Below are 17,279 nucleotides of genomic sequence, written 5' to 3' on the forward strand. Positions count from 1 at the left end.
CGGGGCCTCCATTGAGAGTCTACAGGGTGATTTGTCCGATTCGACAGATTTTTCTTTTATTCATAACTTTGGTATGGCTTGATCAATCATGATGAAATTTTCTGTGTAGAACAATATGATTATCTTCTTTCAATAATTCCAACACTTGTTCAAAAATACAGGGTGGGAGTTATGATAAGTTCAGATTAAGTATGCAGGTTGAAAAAACACCCTGTACATTCCGTTTTCAGAAATTTTCTACTTGCTTCAGATTCTACCATAAGTTTACATTACTGGAGCGTTCTTATTTTTTTTGGCACACGTCCATTTTTCCTAGAAAAATTTTTCAAAGATGAACAATATCGTTTTTTCGCTCCAAGGCATTTAGAATATTCTGAACTAGATGGTAAAGCTGTATCGTCCAATAATACAAAGCTCTTCCTGAGTCCTAAAATAAATTTTCCAAATTCGAAATTCATTTTTGATCGCTCATATTCAGATGTATAAAATCATTTAATTCAAAAATTTCCTTATACGTACGTGAACCAAAAAAATCTACATACTACTACTACATATACAGAATAAACATTCGAAACATATGAAAGGCAAAATTATGGATTAACATAGAATTGAGTCATTATTTAGGTGATTTTCGGCACACTTCCGGTTTTCTATGAAGCGAATATTCCTAAAACATAGTAGTTTCGTTCAAAAATGTACTCACTTATGGCCTTATGGTATGTAAAATATTGATGTATGATAATGTATGATAAATAGTTTTAATGAAATTGAAAATTCTCCATGATCAATTGGAAATTTAATAAAAAGGTCTCGAATATGTAGGTATTTAAAAAAGGGGAAATAATTTCGAACATTCTATGTAAATTTTGTGTTAATCCTTAGTTTTGCCGTTCATGATATGTTTCGAATGTTTATTCTGTATAAGTTGTAGATTTTTTGGTTTAAGTAGGTAGGTATAAAGATATTTTCTGGATTAAATGATTTTATTCATCAGAATATGAGTGATTAAATATGAATTTCGAATTTGAAAGAACTACTTTAGGACTCAGGAAGAGCTTTGTATCATTGGACGACACCGGTTTACATTCCAGTTCAGAATATTCTCAATGCCTTGGAGCGAAATAACGATATTGTTCATCCTTGAAAAATTCTTCTAGGAAAACTGGATGTGTGCCAAAAAAATTAAAAACGCTCCAGTAATGTAAACTTGTGATAGAATCTGAAGCATGTATAAAATTTTTGAAAACGAAATGTACAGGGTGTTTTTTCAACCTGCAAACTTAATCTGAACTTATCATAATTCCCACCCTGTATTTTTGAGAAAGTGTTGGAATTATTGAAAGAAGACAATCATATTGTTCTACACTGAACATTTCATCAAGATTGATCAAGCCACACCAAAGTTTTGAATAAAAGAAAAATCGGTCGAATCGGACAAATCACCCTGTAGACTCTCATTAAAGGCCCCCAACCATAAACCAAACATTGTTTCGAAACTGCCTTAACTAGTGTATACTTCACCTAAAATCTGACGGTCTCCTCCGGAATCACCCTGTATAATGCAAATCGAAGATATGGTTTCAACGTTTGGGTGACCATAAAGAACAACCGAATAATTGCATATAAAATATTGATTTGATGGCAATTTAAATTCTCAAAAATATATGCAAATTTTTGAGGAAAATATTCTACCTTTTATGAAAAACATAAATTTAAACGAGATGGTGAATCACTCTGCGCAGCAGATCAGATTATTTCTATATCATTGAAATGGCAATAACGTTATTGTTCGCTGGCTACCGTCGTCTCCAGATCTTTCACCGTTATACTTTTTCCAGTAGGGCTTCCTCAAGGACAAATTATATAAAAGGGCAAGTGAAAATATTGATAAATTGAAAAATAATTTTGAGAAATCCTTGAGTGAAAAACACAATATACAGGGTGGGCAAAATTCGTTTTCTACTTAAGGGATCTCGAGAACTATAGCAGCAAGAAGAAAACGGACGACACATTCTCGAGCCCGTTGTTTTTGATTTTTCAAATGTAAACAATAGTTAGAAGTTCTTGCTGCAATTTTTTTGCTGATTTCAAAAATGTATCATATGCCGCTATTATATGAAGGTTGCACGAGAAAAACATTCAATACTTTTTCCTGCTTTTCGATTCATTGTTGAATTATAAGTGGGCTGGCTTACCATAGCATTGGTTGAATATGCATTATCTTTTGTGAACCTGAGCCTCTATAATTGAAATCACGGATTGCTGAATAAATATTTCGATGATTAATTTGTCATCTTTTGTTCTCGCGATTTTTGGTATGCTTATCTAACGATGGTTCACAATTCGAACACTATCGTTGACAGAAGGTCCTATTTTTCATCATCTTACTTCTGTAAAAATTATAATTATAGTTAACTATCGTATTTTATTTATATTACTGTCTCTTTAAGTTTCTTTCATAAATAGAAAAACGATAATTGAATAAATTCTCTTCTTTAATAATCAGACGAAAGTCTTTACTCTCTTTTAAAGGATATCGATCTCGATATATGAAAGAAATAATTATTCAACAGTCGGTGATTGAAGGTTGAGTTAACATAGAATTACGTGGAGTTCACGAACCATAATGCATTTTCAACGGTCGCTATGGTTACGCCAGCCTACTGAAAAATCAACAGTGAATCGAAAAGCAGGAAAGAGTATTAGATTTTTTGTCTTATGTTATATTTATGTGAATAGGGACATATGATAAATTTTTGAAATCTGCAAAAAAATTGCAGAAAGACGAAAGAACTTTCAACTATAGTTTACATTTGAAAAATCAGAAATCTCGAAAATGACTGGATCAAAAAATTTAATAATACCATATTCGAATTTATCATAAAAAAGTGCCTGTGGAATGTAACAGCGGATTTCGAATACGAGTTCAAATAAGCGAGATTTTCAGATTCATTGAAAATGAAAATTTCTCAATTTTCGCTCATAACTCAAAATCTACGAATGTTAGGCTGGATTTGTTTTCAGGTTTGGAATACTCAAGGAAAAAGAGCTCGAGAATGTGTTATCAGTTTTCTTCTAGCTGCTTCAGTTCTCGAGGTTCCTTCAGTAGACAACGAATTTTTCCCACCCTGTTCATATTCACATTCATGACGTTTTCGTTAATGTATCAACAATGGGTGGACGTCAATTTAAATACTTGCTCAGTACTCTTTCGAGTCCTATGTTGATGATGTTGCGTTTCTATCGAAGTTTCAATTCAATTTATATTCTTCCCTGTATTTTTCATGAAATTGAAACTTTCAGATAATTTCTCCTTCTCATATGATATTATCTTCATCGAAAAAGAGTCGATTACAATTGAATAATAGACAGATAATGAATTGAATCTTTAAATAAAGGAAAAATATTTCTCCATAAGATGTCCAATTTCAAGATAGAAGTCGAAAAACTCACTTGAAACGGATGACATTTTTGAAAAAAAGATAATGGTATGCTTTCAACTCTGTGAATAAAAAACTGCTTTGAAAAATATAGGGTGTATAACATTTGAAAAACTTCAAATAGCCTCTATGTCCCTGAATTGGTAATTAATTTCTATGATCCGTTATGATCATATATGACCGAAAAAATTACTGAAAAAAAACCTCTTGTCATTTTTCGAATATCTCGAACAGAAACGAAGATATAACGACCTATTTGAAACAGTTATTGTATCCCGTTACTCAAGAACGAAGAAAAATATTTAGGATCTGATTTCTGATATCTGATTATTTAAAAAAAGGAATCCGGGGCCTTTGAAGATTTTGTCTCTTAGCCTTATAGTTCTCGAGATGCTTTCAGTGAACATCGAATTTAGGACAACCTAAACAAACACAATTGAATTGTTTTACTTCCATACGTATTTGCAAATATGTATTGAACCTCATTATAGATAACAGGCGGCTGAAAATTATTACGTTAATTGAATAGCTATAACATAAAAGCAAATGTATCTCGAATAGGTTCTCTACTATCTCTGTACATCATTTTTTGAAGCAGTGAACTCTAAGATGAAGGAGTATAGTGAACAAATGTTTGAAAAACTACAATTTGAAGATTTTTCCCTAAGGAGGAATGAAGTTGAATTGCTGAACGAAGAACAAGTTGAAAGGCAGAAGAAGATGAAATCAAAAGTTCCTGTTGACAACAACTATTAGAGCTCTTCTGTCGAAAACGTCCAAATCAATAGGAACGCCTTCCCACTGTGGATTCACTGAAAACCGCAAAATTCTGCCGGAATTCTGTTTGTATGTTATAAGAACTTGTACCTGTACCAGAAATGCAATACTAATTATGTATGACGAAAAATCAGAATTGATTAATTTTACTTTTAATGGAGAAATCATTCAGCGATACGCGAATGTCATTCCGTGCTAAATTGCACATTTTTCGTTATTGCGAAAAATAAACCGAAAGGCAGAGTTTCAACCGTCTTTAATTTCTGGAAAATAGAGCGAAATTATGGACTTATAACTAAGCTCAAAAGCTGACTCAAATATTTTCATACAGCTCCAGGAAATTTGGTGGGTACCTTTGCACACGAGTTAATACAACATCAATTAAATAGGAAAATTTCAATCAGGAGATCATCACGAAGATCAATTAAATATAACTTACACCGAATAATTTTTTCCATGTGGAATCCATTAAGGATATAATAGGCTTAATTTCTTACCGATAATACGCATATCGTGTTGAAGAATTTTTGTAAAAAAAGGATAATCTAATTCATACCGGAAACAAAACGATAATGAGGAACTGAATGAGGTTTAAAAATTATAAATGCTCCTTCCGTTGCATTTATTCGCTTGCTTTTTTTGGCTTCAGGTCTGATTATTGGTACTGACTGATTTTCCTCTTTTTAATCAGCCATCGATGATTCGGATGTCATAATGAGTTTTCCTACTAGCGTTTCGAAAGTATAACTTTCCACACGTATTGACGTTCGGAAAGTTCTGGACATAAAAGTTAGATCAAAAAGGAGCAAATGGAAAGATTCATGAGAAGAGACGATGTACGAGGATATATTGAAGAATTCTTAGCCTACTACAGAAGCAAACAAAATATCAATGTCAAAATATTTGATTACTCCACAGCTTTATTACCTCCTCGTTGGAAGAACTTTACGACCTTTTAACCTTTTTTCAGTTTAGGAAATGGATGGAGCCAAATCTGGTAAATAAGGGGGGGTGTTCTAGTAATTCAAACCCTAAATCACAAATTTTTTGCATGTCAACATCAGCTATCTGTTCAGGGGCGTTGTCCTGCAAAAACAAAACACCTTTGGATAGCTTTCCGTAAGTTTTCTCTTTAATTTTTTCCCGTAGAGTGGACAGTCATGTCGAATAGTAATCTCCGGTTATTGTTCTACCCTTATCCAAAAAATCAACCATGCTTACTCCATGGCAATCCCAAAAAACTGAAGCAAGAACTTTCCCAGCAGATTTTTGGACACGAAACTTCTTCTCTTCTGGATCGTAGAAATGTACCCAAGTCACATACATAGTAACAATTCGGTTCAAGAAGTCTACATCGTTTTCAAATCGAGCGCAGATTGAACGCCATGCTTCTACCCTTGCACGCTTCTGGTCAACATTCAAACATTTGGGGATCCATTTTGCAGCAATTTTTCTCATGTCCGAATTAACGTGAACTATATGATGAACGCGTTCGTATGAAATATTCAGTGCTTCAGATATCCATTTTAGCCCAATTCGACGGTCTTATCAAATCATGTCTGCATGAACTGCATCGATATTTTCGGGGACTGACACAGAAACTGGCCTTCCTGATCGGTCATCATCTTGAATGGAAAATCTTTAGAAGCTTGCAGTCCAATTTTTCACGGTCGCATACGAAGGACAGGGTATTAAGCATATCTTCGTAAATCTGCTTACCTCTTAACCCTTTTATATACAGGTACTTGATGATGGCTCGATACTACAATTTAACGATTTTCACAATTTCGGTGGACATCTTCTTTCTTTCAATTTATTGCGTAACTCTGGTTTACCTTTTTGACCTCAAACTTCACACTGACACTTCTAATGAGTTATTGTTCGTTGCTACGGTATCGCAATATTTTTGTATGCATGGAACTGGTCTAGGCTAACTAGATATCAATACATCCTCGTAATCCAGAATGTGCTGTTTTTGAATAATGTGAAAATTAAAAGATGAGAATAGAACAAAATGGTATATTTTTTCTTGGATTGAATGTTATATTGAAAAACACTTTCGAAGCATATTTCAAAAACAGTTGAAGTGTTTTTACGTGAAATGTTAATGTCGATTGATATACTCAACTTTCAGTACACTTGTCGAGCATATCAATGATAAATTCTGATTTTTATATATTGTTCAATATTCTTCCCAAATATTCAGTTTCCTATTGATAATAATTTTCTCAACATACTTTCTACAGGAAGAAATATTCATTCAAATGAAACAGTTCCATACTAGTTTTTTTAATTAATACTCATAAAGGCAGAAACATAAATCCAATAGTTCCTTTGCATTGATAGTCATACAAATCATTCTATATCGTGTCACCGAACCTCCTCGAGATATAAAGTATCACCAAATTCCAACAACAACTGCATTTTTTCATAAACTTCCATTGTATATGTTCAAAATTTTTCACACAATTTCAACACAACTCCTATTCATATATTCATTCCTGAGAACAAGTTCTGTTTTATGGTATTTGAGCAATTTCTTCGATTGAAAGCTCTCATACATTACTGTCCATTTGCTATAAATTGGTGTTTAGAAGTTATCACTGTGAAGCAGTTTTCAGTTCAATCTAACTTCCCGAAAACCGTGTTTCTAAATAAATACACAAATCCCAAACCAACCCCTGAAAATTTGATGATTGGGATTTCGAAGAGCGATACTTTCCACAAATGGACTATTAACACTATCGATTTCTCAAAAAAATTTTATTTAACGAATCGTAGATATGTCAAAATCCGCTGTCACATTATTAGGGATTCGATAGGGGGCATTCATAATTTAGAGTGTCATCTAGCATTTAAGAGTTCCCTTAACGTTGGTGAAAACGAAATCGTAGATGAGAGTCACTTAAATGAGCTTAGGTATTCCTTAAAATTTGGTATCGTTGGTGAAAACGGGCATATATATTTTTTTCTGAGTATCACAGAACACACATAAAACGTACGAATATCGTATTAGAAACTACGTTCGGCCAGTAAACACCGGTAGTATACAGAGCGAGTAGAACTAGAGTTTCATCACAGATTAGCTAGGACTAATGGAGCCTGTACAAATTGGCAATTTTTGAATGAACGAATGACAAATTTCAACCACAAAAATCATGGGAAAAATTTGAATTTGAATACAGTTTGTTCGAAAATGTATATGAATAGATAATTCTTAGTGTGGATTAAACGGAAATTCTACAGTTTTATGAATAGTTTGTTTATAAGTTGTTTTTTTTATGGTTTGTCTCGTTTCATAACCCTACTTCTACACAAACTCCTTTCGCGCCCCATCTTGGGAGCTGGGCCTCATAGAGTTGATTCCCAAAACTCTACTCCGTCTAGAACGAACGACAACTATTGCCACTTTTTGTTCTGAAACTGCGTGCCCGAACGACTCGGAACAAAAAGTGCTGATAGAGTCTACTGGCCGAACGCACCTGATGTATGTGCCGATTGGAGTTTTACAATTAAATTTTATTATTTGTTGGGATTTAGATTTAAGTGAAGCTGAAGCGGTATTCGTTCTTCATTGTGTCATTCAACATTATGACCGAAACAAATAACTTTTCCTAAACTGAAGAATAGTTTTTTATATTATTAATTGAAGAATATAATTTATTCTGATTTCCTCAGAAGACTAGATAACCTCTGAAAACAGCCGTATGAAAAATTAATCACAGCTGTGATTACTTCTAGAAGTTTTTATATAAAACTGGTTCTCATTAGTTTAATGTGCGTAGAGGTAATAATGAATGATTGCATGTAGCAAGTTTGTCCACGGGCACTTTCAATGCAATTTATCAATTCTCCTGCAGTAAAAGCACACTAAATTATAGTGATTGAGATCTGAGGAGCATGCAAGCCAAAGATTTTGGTCACCACGCCCTATTCCCTAACCTTCTTCTACTTCTTCAGCCCTTTTTCATCTTGTGTTGGATATAGGCCTCCTCCAGTTTCCTCTATGCTTTTCTGTTTCTTGAAGAGTATGAATCGAATTCAATAAATACCGGTCGTTAGCAGAAATGGAATATTTTAGTTTCAAACATGAACTTTACATATTCTAATAGTTGTTTATAGGCTGTTTTAAAGAAACCTGAAGCTGCTTATCCTCTAGGGATGTCATCTTTCATAATTGATCCTTATTTCATAGCTCGTCGACTAATTGATGTTTCTAAGTCGATCAAAATTTCACAATTGAAAATAAAAGATATGAAGCGTAAATTACACAATTTTAGCAACGCAACAAAATTCGTTGGCCTGAGCTAAATTCTGGGTAGAATGTGAATTACCTAACATAACGGTTTCGCTTATTATATTTACAGACCCCGTGCTATATAATTGGAAATCTTGAGTTCCTGACATTGTTTGGGATGGAGCGACAAAATTCGCCTTTGCTATGTAAATAAGAAGGCACAAAGTAAAGACGCGGTGTAATAAATTCTACAAAAACGAACAGGATACTTCCTTCCACATTTTTATATCGTCCTCCGTAAAGGATAAAAAAAAGGATATAAAAATTTATACTTAGAATGAAGGCCGAGGTGAAGACTGTCATGCCGTTTGAATGGTTGAGATTATTCTGGTGTCGATTTCGAATATAGAACGTCTCTGATCATTAGACGCTACATGCCTAGTGAAAATATTGTTTGAGTGGGTATATACTTGTATTAACTCATGAGGAATGAAAATATGTGATTTATATTCGAAGGGTAGAATAGTGGCAAATATTTCTACAGAATTATGTATTTCAACGTATTTCCGCTCCTTTCGTTCAAGGTAGATATTACCGAGAGATTATTCAAAACTCGCATATCCATTCATATTCTACCATTTATTGACATAACTATACCTATAGACGACTAGACGAGGTTTGAGGGTGGCACTGTTGGCGGTTGACAAGTAACCAAACATAAAATGTAAGAAAAATAATTCCTGTCATTTATTCTGTTGGTTAATCGTTGACAGTGTTAGTGACATATTTTAATGATGGCAAATCAGCTGATGGTTCTGGAATTTTCTTAAGATTTTTGTACTTGAGTTTTACTCCGACATTCCTATTTCCGTAAGTTGTATTATGTCTTTTCACTGAAATGTGTACCTACATACTGACTTTGATATTAGAATAGAATAGAATAGAATATCTTCATTCACCAATAATAATTGTTTACAAAACAATGAAGATGGGAAACGTCATACAGGAAAAAAATATATAATATTTTATAGTGACTCCTGATGAAGGGACCAATATAGTCTCGAAAGCTCGAGTAAAACGAAAAAGAATTTTCATTTAATCATTGACTACTTTCCCAACACATAATTTCACCGATTATACCTATAGATACAGTAATAATTTCTCCTAACTCAGAAGATAATATGTGGATTAGTTGAGAGGTGGTGGAATGAATAAAGTTCGACTCAATAAAACTCCATACTTTCTCTTTAGACAATGTTTCGGCTTTTGAAGCGTTCCTTGGGAGTCTTGACAAACTAAACTACACCGAATTTCCATTATTATAATCTTCTTCAGATATACCCATCGAATAAACTCAGTTATTTTTAATCGTGTGGTCATCAGCACGATACGAGACCTTCGAACAAAGCTATCTCATCGATAAAACCAGTATCTAAATTGTATTATACGAATGGACTTATCTCTGATTTTCTTATGAGGCTATCAAACAGCGCTATTGAAATTACCTAAATATGTCTAACATAGGTTATCTGGTTATAGACTATAAGGGCCAATTTCAACAAACGGTAATAAATTAACTCAGCTTAACTTGAACTCAGATTAAAATTGGAACTTTCTCAAAATAGATTATACGATTTTCACAAAAATGGGTTTTCAAACCACGATACGTGTTTCGCTTTCGCAATAGCACATTCAGGTGGATGAAGGTAAACTCTTTCTAACATTGACATCTGCCTTTGTCCTAAAAATGAAGTAAGGAGGGTCAAAAGCCATAAAATACAGAGACCCCCCATTTAAACTGTAGTTAAGATGCGTAATCAACATAAATAGGCAAGCTTTTTTCCTTAACGCCTGATGTTACGTCAAATCTCCTTGGTGAAATTGGCCCTAAGTGTTGTGTATGCGATATGAAACTTTGACAAAATAATTAAACGCTAAAAACTATGATTATTTGTGCAACCAGTTGGGAAAATATTATCTTTCTTATCTAATGAGAGTATTTCTGCGCAACTTGCTTCGCTTGTTAACCAAAAAAGCCCAAATTACGAAAACTAGTGTTTGCTAACATGTTTCACACAATACTATTTCTAATTTTGAATATTATGCAACTATTCCTCGCATTCAAATTGAAAGAACCAAAAACGTACATACAAGCGTCCCTCGCAGCTTCCTTTCAAATCGCCTAGTGAATTGGGAAATATTTATATTTTACTCAACAACAGTTGCGAAATATTTCACTAGAACGTTTCAAAATGTCGATGAGTTTTAAAAACTGTCACTTCATATAGCAAAATTAGAAAAAATAACTTACATACCCCTAACAATGTGCGGTAGGCAATGGAATTGAAGATGGATATTCTCTGACTGAACGTCATTCTTTCCTTCAATCACTCATGTTCCGAAAATGTAAACATTTTTACTTCCAAGAATGATTTCTTTCAACATTCGAAAAGCATTTCTATCATTGAGTTTAATTGCAAGAAAACAAACAAACAATCTGAGGTAATTGGAGAAATTTTATTGTTATACGTCAGACATGAATCTTCGATGAATCGAGGTATCATGATTTTTGTTTTTTGTACCTTCACAACTATGTAAAAAGGTTGTACTAATTTATTTATTTCTACAAAAGGAACCTCAACAGAATATGCAATAACAGAGGTTCACAATGATGACAATTCATAAAATAATTTCACACTTTATGAGAAAATCGTTAAATTAATGTATGTGTATCAAGCAAAGACAAAGGGAAAAATGAGAAAAAAGAATATTTCATATAACACTAAAATAAAAAGGACAGGACTTAATGTTATTCGGAATTGAATCATATAATTTCTAAACAGATATGTCGACAGCTTCTTCTTGAAAATTCATAAACTAAGATTGAAAAGGTTAAGTTGTAAAATCGCATTGTTCTGGGGACAATTGAATTATAATAGAGATTAGTTATATCAGAAATCCAAAACAAAGCTCTGTTAGGACCAGGATAATGTGGTACATTCATCATAAGTGAACATATCATCGGATAACGGAAAAAATTATTAGATATCTTGTAGGTACAAGTACACTGCATCAAGCATGGGTGCTATTAAGCAAATACACTTACGGATTATATTTTCCAAGATGCATTTGTGTCTAAATTCAATATATAATTCCAAAAGAATTCACAGCTCGACTTTGCATACTTCTATACACTTTTTTTCGAACACTCAGTATGAGCTGGGGATTTAAAATGAAGAAGAAATGAACAGAATTTAAAATAATTCAGAATCGCGGCAAAGGACAATAAATATTATCACCAAACGAATAAAAACAGGACCGCATTTCAAAAAAAATCACATAAAATATGAATTCGCCCGGTTCCTATTCCCTTGTGACAAGTGTGCCATGCAAAGTGAAAATTGAATTTCTTAGAATAAATTATCTAGTTTCTCATGGCAATAACGAAATTTCTGTTAAGGATGTAAAAAATATAGATATTGGGGCTTCAATGAAAAATCATGATACTCGGAGTACTGCCCTGAAAATTTTGATATTTCATGAACCGTTTGGAAGAGCTTTCTGAAGTGAACAAACCCATAAAATTTGATCGAAATCGGACCTTGCAGTCCAGAGTTATGGCTATCGCAAATTTTGGCCAATATTCATGAATCACCCCGTATCTCCGAAACTAATAGCCTTAGGATAAAAAACAAGCAAGTTTTCTGAAAGGCCTGGATGACCTGCATTCACTATTGCGCTATGGCCAACAACTCATGAAACACCCTGTATATGTCCTGCTTCCCTTTGTCTGTATTATTCTGTTTTGCAATCTATTTTGAACTAGACTCAGCTATAGAATTGCCAAAGCGAAAAAATGTTTATTCATCGATGAAAACAGATGATATGGGCGCGGCAAGTCAATGTTTCTTTCTTTTAAACTGAGTAGGAAAAAATAACCAAACTTCGGCGATCGATTGTGGCTGAACCAAGATTTTGATGTCATTTGGAAGGCTATTTCCTCATTTACAAAATAAGTAGGCACAAAAAAGCAAACAAAAAAAATTGCGAAAATTCCGAGAGTTCTTGGTTACCAAAAGCTAAGCCCTGGCAGAAAATTGTCGCAAACTTCACTTTACCCATAAATGAGATGCCCTTCGTCTTTTGAAACCATTCCAGGCTTGTAGGTAAGCAATTTTCAGGAAGCACGGCTCTTTTTCGACCTAATTTGCCTGGGCTAATAGACAATATTGTAGGTATGTAGCCTGCTCCCGTGTTGACGAACCCTAAATGGGTTTTCAAAAAAAGCACTGCAATGGAAAAGTCGATTTTCACTTTGAATTGATAATACATAATGATGAAATACATGATATTATATGTATAATTTTTTTTTATAAAAAGTTCGAAATAATTATTGTTTCAATCTTCATATTATTCCATATTTATTTTTTCACATCTCACTTTCTTTCACCACGATTACTAAATATCGCTTCACTATGGCAAGGCAACGTCTGCCGGGTCCGCTAGTTTCATATATGTATGTATATTTTTCCGACAGTATAAATGATTCTGCAAGAGGGCTCAATATCTGTTAAAAGAAAACTGATTACACGATTGCAATAAAACAATTACTCAATATTGAATATTCAGTAGGTAGGTATATTGAAAAATCTGCGGAGATATAATATGATTAAAACTCACCAAATTTCTTGATTTATTTGGCGGAATCCCAATATTCCACATCCTGAAAAAAAAAGAGAATTCACTTGAGATAATCCAACAACGAAACTAGTTGGTATACAGCATAAAAACCCACGGTGTTTTCGTTAATTTAGATTAGCAGAAACTGAATATACTCTTATTTCACGGAAAATCATTTCTAGCTTAGATAGATAGATAGGTTACACCAGGAATAAACATTCAACTTATTATGTGGCAGAAACATATTTATTAGTTTTGTGTTAATTGGAATTTCGAAAATTATTTTCAGAAATATAATTTGACGTACGAAAGTGATGAGTTACGCAGAGGAAGTTCTAAGCCTCTGTGTGCACCAGTCATAGACATAGAGACATGGACTGTGCCTTCCCTTTCTATCTGTGCATGAGATACGGTCGAAAAAAGTGACAGAGATAAGCTTAACATCGGGCCTGCTAGTTGTATTTTTTCTAGAATTTTGATTGGTTCGCACCATAGACATATAGACATGGACTGTGCCTTCCCTTTCTATCTATGCATGAAATACGGTCAAAAAAAGTGTCAGAGAAAAACGCACGTCGGGAATGCAGTTGTCTCTTTCTAGAATATTGATTGGTCCACACTCACCTCTATGCGAACAAAAAAGAGAAGGTAAATGCCCGACCAACATTTCTCTCTTTCTATAAAAAAAGCCAATTTCATGCTGACATTGCTCAGTCCATGTCTCTATGTCTATGGTTCGCACTCACCCCTATGTCAACTGAAAAGAGACAGGTATTGGGCCGACGATCATATTTATCTTTCTATAAAATAGAAAATTTCATGCTAGTATTACTGAGTCCATAGCACCAGTGAACTTTTATTTCATGGGTGCTTATATAATATTCTACGTCTACTGCATATCTAAGCGTATACTTGAGGTTTTTGTACACTTATGTCCATATACACCGTTTCATTAAACCATAGATTTGTTAATCCATGCATTAAACTAATGACATAGAAATAGAAAGAGACCACCATTCCATTCATAATATTGGGATTTTTATGAAGCTAACATTGAATACACTAACAAGGAAAAAATAACAATACATTGAGTCTGCGGTTTTGGCAACGCTGTATACAATATTAGCTTTCTGCGGATTATTTTGTTTCTTTTCAGGACATTCACAAATTGATAAACCTCGGAATCAATTTCACTGATTCATCCTTATAATTGTACCTAAGGATTAATTAGTGAAATTGATTCCGAGGCCAGATTTTAATTAATTAATATTAATAATTAATAGATTGTTCAGTAGTACGAAAGACAGATTAGATTTGTGGTTGATGACTGGTGCAGTGTATTGTGTGCCATGTAGTGATTGTGAGCAAGTGTATGTGGACCAGACTGCACAAAAGTTGCGGAGAAGAATGGGTCAGCACAGGAATGACATTAGAAATCGGGGTAGAACTAATGCTCTTGCTCAACATGTCAGAAGCGGTGAACATAACATGAATTTTAATGCGGTCAAGGAGTTTGAATTTGAGGATAATATATTATATAATAACCATATTATAGCTGCATATATCTCTTGTTGAGATCCTTCCGAGATCCATCACACCTCTTATTTTTTGTTATGTTGTTTTGATGTAATGTTTCTTGTGTTCTAACTGTATTATGATTTTGTAGAGTCCTGAAGAAGACCCCAACCCGGGTCGAAACGTTGACTAATGGAATAAATAGAGAGTTCTAAAGCAATAGTCTTTTTCCACACTCCTTATCCATAGATATACCTACATATAAACCTTCCTCTTGAATCACTGTATCTATTGAAAAAAACAGCATCAAAATCGGATGCATATTTTTGATGATCTAAGCATACATAGGGACAGACAGCGGAAAGCTGTATGTAGTGAAGTGATATCAATTCGAGGTTCTTCAAATCTTAAACGTGGAGTTCAAATGATTCGTTACGTAACATTTCAATGGAACCTATATAAGTTCATATGAATAATGTCTAGCATGATTCATTACAGTGATATCCAGAATTCATAAAAACCATCGAAATTATATCGATGTGAAATAGTAGGCATTTCCAGAGCGAATGGTCAGTTAGATTACCTGTAATCTAAGATTGATAACTAGATACTGAGAATTATGCTGAGAATTCTTAAATTGAGATAATGATCAAGCATTAATTGATGTCTAATACTCATATTGGAATAATTCTGTTTTGGTAATACAGAGAAATATCCGAATGAAATTGAATGGGAACTCCAGTCATTATAAGGATAAAAGATTTAACTAATTCTCTAGATCTCCACCAAGAGGTCGTGGTATCAAACATGACAGAAAATCTGTCATAAAAATACTGCCCATTCGTGCATATTTTAGAAATCAATGGCAGTTTTTCGGGTTCTAAGAACGAGAGCGTTCTAAGTCGGAATTTTATTTTTTCAACTTCAAACTCGGAAATTTGGACAGTAAACTCTTAATTACCGACTTTGATCGAGGAATTTTCGAGTTTGAACTCGACAAAATGAAAATAAAAACTCGATGCCTCTTTGGCCCTTTCGTGAGGTACTTCTCCAAATAGGGGGAAGTGGAGGAGCGAAATTCTCGTGGCAGGGAAAAATTCAAAATAAGACATTTCAACGGTATTGCAAACATGGTTCCTTGTTTAAAATAGATGCTTCCAACAGTTTCCAGCGTGGGGAGAGTCTACAGTGTTACTATCAGAATGTGCGTGGCTAGAATAGTAATATTTCTATATTCAACTCCACTATAAGTGAATGTGAATTTGATGTGTTGGAGTGTTCGCTCTAACTGAGATGTGGTTACATAATGGAGTATCAAGTGATGAACTTTTTCCGTCTTGGTACGGGGTTTATAGAAAGGATCGTAGTTTTGGTGAAATCGATACGGTAGGGGGTGGTGGTGATTTAATTGCGTTTAAGGATTGGATTGAAACGGAATTGCTGGATACGTCTTCTCTCGAGTTTATTTTTCAGTCAATAGATCTCCTGGCTGTTGAATGTAGGTTGGTTGAAAAAAATGTATTTTTTCATATAAGTCATCCATTTTGGATTATGAGGAATTTTTTGAGTGTATCAGTAAGGTCAAATATGTTGGGAAGATGTTATTTTTTTCAACATACCTAGCTTTTCTGTTTGCGAATCTCTCGACAGTAAGTCCTCATCGTTGTCAAGTTTTTGAATACTTGTAACTTGTTTCATTACAATTATGTAAGAAATCAATTGAATCGAATTTTGGACTTCGTAGCTAATATAACATGTGAGGTATCAAAGGACGACCTGCCAATTGTGCCTGAAGATGGGCATCTCTCTGCGCTTGTTGTTAACATTATTTGTAATGTCAAAAATAAGACAAACTTAATGCCAAGTATTTCCTGTAGAAGGTATAATTTCAAAAGGGCTAATTATCAATTGCTTCATTGTGAGTTGACTTCTTTAGATTGGATACATGTTGTTGTTCTGAAGTTAATGGAGCTGTGAAACAAAAAATTTGTTCAGAAATTTACTCATTATTTGAAAAGTATGTACCAATTTACAAAAACTTCAGTTATATAAATATCTACCGTGGTTCATTTCAGACCATTAGTAGGGAAATAAAGTTGAAAGCTAACGCCAGAAGGAGGTACAGGTATATAGGAGGTTCGGGCGCGATTCGGATCTGTTGTAGTTCAGGATGTTAAGAAGAACCATAAAGATTAAAATTAAAGAATCCTTCGATGACTATTTGGAGGACATTCAGGAGACACTGTCTGATGATGGAAAGAAGTTTTGGAATTTCATTCACACAAGAAATAAAACATCTAGAATACCGGGGGAAGGTCTCTATAAAGACACACGAATATCAATTAACCACCATTGATGCATTTACAGACTATTTCAGTAGCGTTTACTGAAGACTCTCCATAAAAAGTGTGCTCCAACAATTTTTCCGAATATTTTTTTCGGCAACATAAATGATGATGAGATTTTTTCAGCCATCAATAAACTCAAGAATGATATTCTACATCCCTGAATCTGGATCAACATAAAGAGTTGTGCTGAGGTTTTTTGAGGCCACTCAAGATAATATTAAACCTTCCTATTGAAACTGAACGTTTTCCCAGTGTTTGGAGGAAGGCTAAAGTGTATCCCGT

The 17,279-nt window shown here is 33.9% G+C and overlaps 1 protein-coding gene across 3 annotated transcripts in view; it reads right to left on the minus strand.

Moving 5' to 3' along the window:
* Positions 1 to 17,279, minus strand: part of LOC123314451 (protein-tyrosine sulfotransferase) — a 445,878-nt gene that overhangs the window by 172,928 nt on the left and 255,671 nt on the right. For 2 of the 3 annotated variants that reach the window (XM_044899749.1, XM_044899750.1), the window contains one exon: positions 13,135 to 13,177. The exons of the other annotated variant lie outside the window; for it this stretch is intronic. The gene's annotated coding sequence lies outside the window, so the exon portion shown is untranslated. The remainder of the gene's footprint in view (positions 1 to 13,134; positions 13,178 to 17,279) is intronic. 3 annotated transcript variants of the gene reach the window in all.

The sequence above is a fragment of the Coccinella septempunctata genome, chromosome 5 (assembly GCF_907165205.1).
Source record: "Coccinella septempunctata chromosome 5, icCocSept1.1, whole genome shotgun sequence".
In the NCBI taxonomy this organism is placed as follows: Eukaryota; Metazoa; Arthropoda; class Insecta; order Coleoptera; family Coccinellidae; genus Coccinella; species Coccinella septempunctata.